Source organism: Alligator sinensis, unplaced genomic scaffold, assembly GCF_000455745.1.
Source record: "Alligator sinensis unplaced genomic scaffold, ASM45574v1 scaffold516_1, whole genome shotgun sequence".
NCBI lineage: Eukaryota > Metazoa > Chordata > Crocodylia > Alligatoridae > Alligator > Alligator sinensis.
This window is the reverse complement of record NW_005841957.1, coordinates 3,018,504-3,026,765: the sequence shown is the minus strand read 5'-3', so window position 1 is coordinate 3,026,765 and position 8,262 is coordinate 3,018,504. Positions and strand designations below refer to the sequence as shown.

Genomic DNA, 8,262 nt, shown 5'->3' with positions numbered 1-8,262 from the left:
CCCTTGGCAACCTCCCACCGCCCTTGTCTCCCGCCCCGCCGGGCTCGTGCTGCTGCCCCCCCTCCCCGCCCGACGCGCGCGCTTTGGAAACTTTTAATAACCTTGCCCAGCTGCACCGCCGCCCTCCCGCCGGCAGGCAAGTCCTTGGGCCACGCGCGACCGCCTGCCCCTCGCATCCCTCAGGGCCGGCTCGCCCTGCCCTGCCCCGACCCGACCCAGCAGCCTCCTGGGAAGGCAGAGCCTGGCACTGCTTGCCACTTGCTACAGGACCATTTTTTCAGGCTATTTCGGGTCCTGCAGCGCCTTGAGGTGAAAGGATTGGCTGGAGGAGAAAGGGGAAAAAAACCCAACCACAACCAGTTGCTTGGAAGCTCTGAAGGGCCCATGGGGCAAATCCACCTGGGGATTGGGGGAAAAGCTTGAGGTGTAAAAATAAATCTGTGCCTGAGAGTGTATCTGGGATGTTTTCTCAGCCTCTTGTGGGCTAACATCAAATGTGGCACTGCACTGGTCTGGTACCAGCACCTGCTGAGGTGCAGCAGCTTTAACCCCAGTATATGGAAATGGAAGACTTCTCCCTTGCTTGCTCACAGGGCCTTATGGCTAAAGGCAAGTAAAACTCGGGGGCATCTGAACCCCAAGCTTCTGGGCTTGGGTTTGCCAGTAGGACGCCTGCCAAAGGTTTTGGAGACATCTGAAGCCCCAGGTGCGGGTGGAGGATGTTTGCGGGTAGCAGGGCCACATATGGTTCTGGACTCTTGGATTTGGAATTAGTTTTGGTTAATTTGGCCTCAGATACAAATTATATTAAAGAAAACAAAACCCAAGTCAAGATGGATTTAAATGGCAGTGTGTAGTGGAGGGTGCAAAGGCTCTGCAGACCCATGTCTTGTAATTAGCTTCCCATTGGCCAGCTTCCAGTGGGAGGATCTCGGCTACACACCTGCTTAATGGAAATGGGGGACTCTTCTGTAGCTTGCTCCTGTGACCTTTGGCCGAGGGCAAGCAAGACTCGGGGGCATCCGAACTCCAAGTCTCTGGGGTTGGGATGCTTGTCGATGGATTTGGAAGTATCTGAAGCCCCAGGCTGAAAAGTCTGCGGTGGATACTTGCCATTTGGAACTGATCTGGCTAATTTGACCTGACATGACAAATTTTCATATATATATATATATATATATATATGTATATGTATATGTATATGTATCCATGACATTTTCTAAAAGTGGGATGTTGCCTGCCCCCATTCTCCTGCTTCCCTTGTGGCAGGCTGGGGTGTTAGGTCTGTGTTGTGTCCTGTTGAGAGTAGGCTGATGTAGAGTTTAGATTATGGTTGTATGGGATGGTTTGGATGGGAGGCTGGACCAGATAACCTTTCGAGGTCCCTTCCAGCCCTACTTCTCTTGATATATTAAAGCCTTAAGGGACCTACTGACAGTAGAAGCAATGCAGGGATCTGTAACTGAATAGTTCATGGCTGGATGGGAAGGAAAAGGGGCTTACATTTCCCTCAAGTGAAATGGACTACTGAGGAGTCTCAACTGGGCCCAAAGATATGTAAGTGAAAAATACCAAGGAAAATACCATCATTATTAGATCTGAATCAATGCAATATGCAGTCAATAGTAGGAACTAGTTGGTGATGCTTGCACGAATTTGGGGAGTATGTTATTCCTGGGCTTACCAGTGGTGGGTTTATATAGACCAGTGGTTTTCAACCTGTGGTCTGTGGACCTATGGGGGCTGCAGACTATGTCTAAGGGGCTCACAAAAGATGACTATGTTCAATTGAAACTATGTGAATATCCACGCTTAGAATTCAAAGGGGTTCACACCTCCATTTGAAATTTCCAAAGGGGCCTGCTCCGTTATTCAGAATTTTTAGGGATCTGCAAGTGAAAAAAGTTTGAAAACCACTGATATAGACTGTTTGGTAGAAAGGAGTATATATGGATTTTTTCTCTGGATGATTATTTTACATTTAATCTCATGTTTCCATGTAAAGCAGTATGTCAATGCACAGTTATTATAGAGAAGTAGGGCTGGAAGGGACCCCCAGAGGTTATGTAGTCCAACTCGCAGAAGGAAACTGAGTAAATATTCCTACTGAAGTCCCTGAGTCTTAGTTTCTCCTCCCTGCATGAGGGAGTGAAGGGCAACAACCTAACAACTCAGAACAAGAGATCTGGTAAGTAATAACCATCTGTTCATTTTTCTTCAATAGTAAATTCAAAATATCCCAATATTGCCATTGTTATTCGACCTACCATCCTTAGTGTTACAGATTGTTTAATGAAAGTATATAGGATAATTCTATAGATGAACTCAGCAAGCTGTGGGTATTTAGCATCTCTAAAACCAAGCCATTAGTTCTTTTTTCTTTTGCAAAGGAAGGCACAGACTTAAATTTCAAAGACATGGCTCTGTTGATGTGGTCCAGGGGATGAAATTCTATGGAGATATCACTTGTTCATGACTTTGCCTGGACAGCATGTGGAGTATGATGTGAGACTCAGGAAGCATACAAAAAGCACCAGAAGCTTTCTGTACATGAGCTGTAAGTAAGGTCATTCTGACAGCTGTTAGGGTGTCTGTTGATGAGCCACTAGCCTGCTCCAACGTTCTGTAATTACAGTGCGTCAGAGCAGATTTGATTAATCTAGTCTGCTGGACATGCTAATTACCATGCTCTGGGCAGCCTCCACATCTCGTGTATCAGTGTCCTCATGTTTCAAAATGATGGCAGGGTTGCTTTAACTAGAGCTCATTCAACAAACTTTTGTTAAAGCGCCTCCACTGCTGTTTTGAAGCTCAGGGATGCTGATACATGAGACTCTGTGGGTGCTTTAATTGGAGTGCTCTCAAAGCCACTCTAATTAAAGCGCCCCCCCCCCAATACCCGGAGCATGTGTGAAAACACCCTTAGGCTACGTCCAGACCAGCACAGTACGTGGCACCACAAAGATGTCTGTGGCACCACATACCGCACATTTATATGTTCTCTGCGCTACAAGGGAGTGCTGTTCATGTGTGCATTGCTTTGCTTTTTTTTTTCCTGTGGGTTGTTTTGACCCCTGTGGGGAAAAAAAAGCAGAGCAGCTTATGTAGAGGTAGCGCACACTGCTCAAAAGCAGAGCCGAGCCACCCAGAGCCATGCTGCGGCTGCTGGCCAGGCTTCGTGTGGCACAATCGCCATGGTTGTAGCCCAGAACTCGAGGTAAGGCTGCTGGGGCCAGCACAGTGCTGGCCCCAGCCTCTCCTACCCCACCCAGGGTAACTTGCTACGTGCCAAAGCGCACATGGCATGGGAGTTCACTGGAGACAAGTAGTGGCGGTACAAGGTGTGCTGCCTCTGCTTGTCTCCAGACCAGATGCCCACACTTGTGTGGATGCGGCCTTAAAGTCCAAAAGTTGGTTGTGTGAAAGACAATACTCAGGGAATGCATGTTTCTTTATTATAGATTTCAGGGTCGTATATTTATATTTATGTCAGTTATGGATACACTTTGTAGAAAATCTTTTTAGCTGATGAATTTGTATCCACTCAAGACGAGTCTTAATTTTAGGAAGACCAACTTAGTGTGCTGATAGTCCTGATAGCTTTCATGCTGAGGTATTTCAAATATACTTATGTCATTTTACTTATCGAGGGAGATAGATATAAAATTGAGGCAACTATTTGCATGCATAATTTAGCTATGCATCTCAATATTGCCTGTGCCAAAGACGCATTCAGAGGACTGTTAAATGTTCTCAGACTATATATATCCATTTAAGTCAAATTGCACTTGTGGGAAAAAAGATATGCAAACTGGTTTTCATAGTTCTCTCATCAATTCTAAATTAGACTGAACACAATCCTACCGCCAGACATAAAACAAATCCAAATTTTGAAATTATTCATGCATTAGAGGAACAGATAAAGAGTGCCTGGAGGGGAGGTGCCATACTATCACTAATAGCACCTTTAACTTACAAATGGTTCGCTTTCTGGATCACTTTCTGAGACTTGTACACCTAGATTTCATTTAAATTCCATTTAGGGCCCTACAAAAATTATTTTGATCTGGCCCCAAACTGATTCTTTTCCATGATTGCACTTCTTGTGGAACTGTACATTGGCTTTATTGACTGCAAGTGATGAACATGTTGAGAGAAAAACATATTTTAAAAAATAATAGACAAGATAAATGTACTAGGGAAAAATATATAGTAGGCATTTATTCTATGTTACTTTGAAGATTCTAAAGGAAAAACCAAAATATTTAAAAATGTTTTTGGTTTAGGAAATGTTTTTATTAGTATGAGAAATATGTAAAACATGATTTAGAACAGTGTTAACTGTATTTGGTACTAATAATCTTTAATTATGAACATCTTGGGGAAGAACCAAGGTTTTGTGTGATTTGATGCTTAAACAATAATGAATCTCTCTGAAGTGGATAGAATCAAGAGATATAGGGTAGCCCTCCTCTTGAAGCTGGCTTCTAGTACAGCCAGGGGAGGAAGATATGTGGGGTTAGGAGGAAGACGGTATGCTAGGGGGATTGTGGTTTACTGAGATGGCTGCTGCCCTGGATTTGAGGGGCCCTGGCTTCTAACTTGGATTCTTATTCTTCATGGGGTAGAAACTTCCCCAGTGCTCTTTATCCACTAAATACAAGGTGCAGTGGCTCACCTTCAAGAGGAGGGCTGGAGAGGGGAGCTAGATGATGTCTAACCCAGTGATTCTCAACCAGGGTGCTATGACATCCTGTGGTGTCTTTAGTTCTTTTTAGGGGTGCCCCAGGGCACCAGGAAGTGTTAGTATTATTAGTTGTGGAAACTTAATTGACAAGATAAACCCAGAGATTTCAACTAGGAATCTATAGGGTTAAAAGCATTCTGGGCTGTTGTGGTCTTTCTGAGTCATTTGCAACAGAAAATTTGTATTTTTCAGCAGTAAAAAAATCGAGTGAAAACTAAGAGTTGACATTTTCTGAAGGATGCCTTGGGTTGAGAACTACTGGCCTAATCTCTGACCTCAGGGTTATATCACTGTGCTGGGATGTTGGAACAAGTTTCCAAAGACAGATTCTTTCATCTTGAGGAAATATAATTTACAAGCTGCTTTGAGAGCTCAATCTGTGCTTAGACTCCTAATCAAGCCTTCTGTGCTATGCTTGGTTTATGGTTTTCTGGGTTAATGAATTATGACAGGCTAACCTATCTCATGGAATCTATATAACCATCATATATAACAACATCTAAACAGACACTGCAGACATACTTAAGACAGGGAAAAACCAACTCTCCATTTCTGAAATGGTCTGTAAACTAACAGACAGAATATTTTGATCATCCCTCTTCTTGAACGTTTTAGTATTATTAGTGGATATTCACAGAAGAATTAAACAATTTACTTTTTGTTAGCAAATGCAGTAATGATAATGTCATTCCTCTTTGTAAGGACAGTAGGACAATGGAACAAGCTGCTTGGGGAGGTTTTGGTATCTCCTTTTTGTGGTATCTTCTTTATTGGAAGTTTTTAAGAAAAGGCTGAATTAGATCTAGCTATCTGTGCATGCAGTTGCACTAGATGACTTTAGGTGGCCCTTCTGGTACTATGATTCTATAACTTGAAAGACAATAATATCAGTTGCTGGGAACTTAATAGTGTGACGGGTTTAGCTAACTGATCAATCAAGTAATTAATAGCCAGATGTTCATCAGTATACCATGTCACTTAGACTTATACGACTTAAGAATCACCTTTGACATCCCCATTGATATATCCAGACTATGAATAAATCTTTTATCCTTTTTTCCTCCACACAGTTTACTAAATCTAATCCTTGTAGTTTATCCAAAAGTCATATCAAGGCCACTCTTACCACACCGTTGTCTACGACTGTTGCTGTAACTATGGCGTGTGTCTCTTTGGGTTCCTCCAAAGGTTCCCTTTCTCCCTGTGACAGTCCAGATTCTTCACTTTTCTTTTAAAACCCGGCACTAAAACTCAACACTCTTTCCTTATCTTTTATATCCAAGTCAGCAACCTTTTAGAGTGGTGTGGTGCCACTTGTGATCTGGCCATTGCTGTGGGCTGTCAGTGCCCCTGCTACTGGAAGTTGCCACTCCCCTCTACAGAGCCCAGGCTGCCTGCTGCCACCTTCAGCATGCGTGCCATGCACTGCTGATTCCCACCCCTAGCAGCAGTAGGGAGAAGTGAATTTGGCAGCGGCTGAGAGTAGCACCCGCTATATGGGGTGAGAGAGAAGTGGCGGTAGAGATGCTTCAGGTGGAAGTTGTTGGCATGTGTGGGGGAGTTAGGGAGGACATACTAGGTGTAACTGTGTGCCGCCAATCCCTCATGTCACTCTGGGCCAATTCCAATCACTTCCTGAGCCACATCTGGTCTGCAGGCCTTGCCACTCCCTGTTTTATATCACAGCACTCCCTGCTCTCAGCAACGGCACCAGCATTTATCTATCATTTATCTGTTTGTCATGCATTGTTTGTCTTTGTGTTTTTTTCCCAGCCATCTTTTACAACCAGAGTGATCTCTCTGGTTTTAGGTCAATGGGTTATACCCTCTCTTCCTACAATAATTCCTTAAAACTAGCATATGTCATAAAGCTAACAAGAAATTGCCAATATAATACTTAAGGAATGGTCAGTTGCAAATTAGCTACATACCTCATTAAACAGACACAACATAAAAATACTGCTAGTCTTTCCCCAACTATTTGTGTGCTTCTTCAGTGTCTTTGGAATAGAACCAATTTGGATCAGGGCTGTGTACAAAAGTAACTTAGTACAGTAACTACTTCCTGTACTCTTGATATAAGATAAATTTTGGAAACCAAATATTTATTCTAAAAATGGCCTTCATCTTCAATTCAGGTAAAAAAATTAAAAAGTTCTATATGCTCCATAGCTGTATCTTTGTAAATGTGTCTTTATTTGATGTTTTCTTTTTTTCCTTAAATTTAGTGTCAGAAAATTTGGGTGCAAATTGAATTCAAGGGCATCTTTCATTCAAAGGAATACAGTAATTGTTGGCACTTCCACATACATAACAACAGTGAAGGCTTCTGCAGGCTTTAATAAAAGTATAAATGAAGCAAAATTACAAGACAATTTATACTTGTTTTCAGAGTAAAAAAACAATATATGCCTCACATCCTTCTCAGAAACCATGTAGCTAGTAACGGTAAGGCATACACATAGCTCAGGGTCATCATAATAGGTGATAAGTTGCTGGTAACTGTGTCTGCCCATAAAATTAATGCTAATGAGAAAACATCACCTACAATGCACCCTTCTAGCTCTGCCGGGCCTAAGTAAAATAAATAGCAATACCTACATGTCAGCTCAGAAGTCATAACATAGCCCCATGTGTATAACAATGTAGTGAAATATTAAATGACTAACTGATAAAGAACTGAACACTCAGAAATATTTCCTATATTATTGCTAATACTAGTTTTTCTTTGGACTAGAAGAGAAAATTAAGAACAAATAGATGCAATTGTGAAATAGATGTTTTCATTTGTTAATGATTATACATCAGATGCTGCCTTCATTCAAATTAATACACTTTATTGTCAATAAGTAAACTTTTAATTAGTCTGACAGCTTTTAAAAAGAATCACAAAGCTTTTAGTCTTTTCATGAGCAGGATAAGATTTACCCTTCCTCCCTTTCTTGCTTTTTTCTCTCTCTCTCTGTATTTTTAATAGGCAAACATATAGTTTTTTAACAAGCAAAAATATAGTAATAGCAAACTTATGTGAATCCCATAAATAATTCAATTAATGGAATACCTGGAAAACTCTAGGCTCAAAATGAGCAATTTCTAACTGGCAATCATTGATGTGAAGCTTGACTTTGAGCTTGCTCTTTCAATCCTAAAACAAAATTCCTACTGAAGTCAATGGAAATTCTGCTTACGTAAGGATCTGGGATCAAACTTCAGTCACATAATACCCAGACATATGTCTAAACATTTATCTTTAAGATACGCCTAGCAATCCATTCATAGGGGATAATTATACTTCATGAATGGCTGAATTTATGTAGCTTTTTGCCTCATGTACCTGATGGGAAATGGATACCTCAGAGCAACAGGAGGCCAACCTTTTTGGCAGGTGTGCCACAAATTAGCCTTGGAAACTTCCCTGAGTGCCACTTGGATCCCTTTCCCTTACCTGAGCTCCTGCTCTGCTTTCTGCTTTCTCCTCCTTGCTCCCTGCCTGATCTGCAGTGCTGCTTTCTGCT

General features: G+C 41.9%; 1 protein-coding gene across 1 annotated transcript in view; it reads left to right on the top strand.

Annotated features, from left to right (window-relative positions):
- The first annotated feature begins 2,056 nt into the window (after nucleotides 1-2,056).
- TRMT9B (tRNA methyltransferase 9B (putative)) overlaps nucleotides 2,057-8,262 on the top strand; it is a 38,748-nt gene continuing 32,542 nt past the window's right edge. Inside the window, exon 1 of the mRNA XM_006020528.3 lies at nucleotides 2,057-2,188. The gene's annotated coding sequence lies outside the window, so the exon portion shown is untranslated. The remainder of the gene's footprint in view (nucleotides 2,189-8,262) is intronic.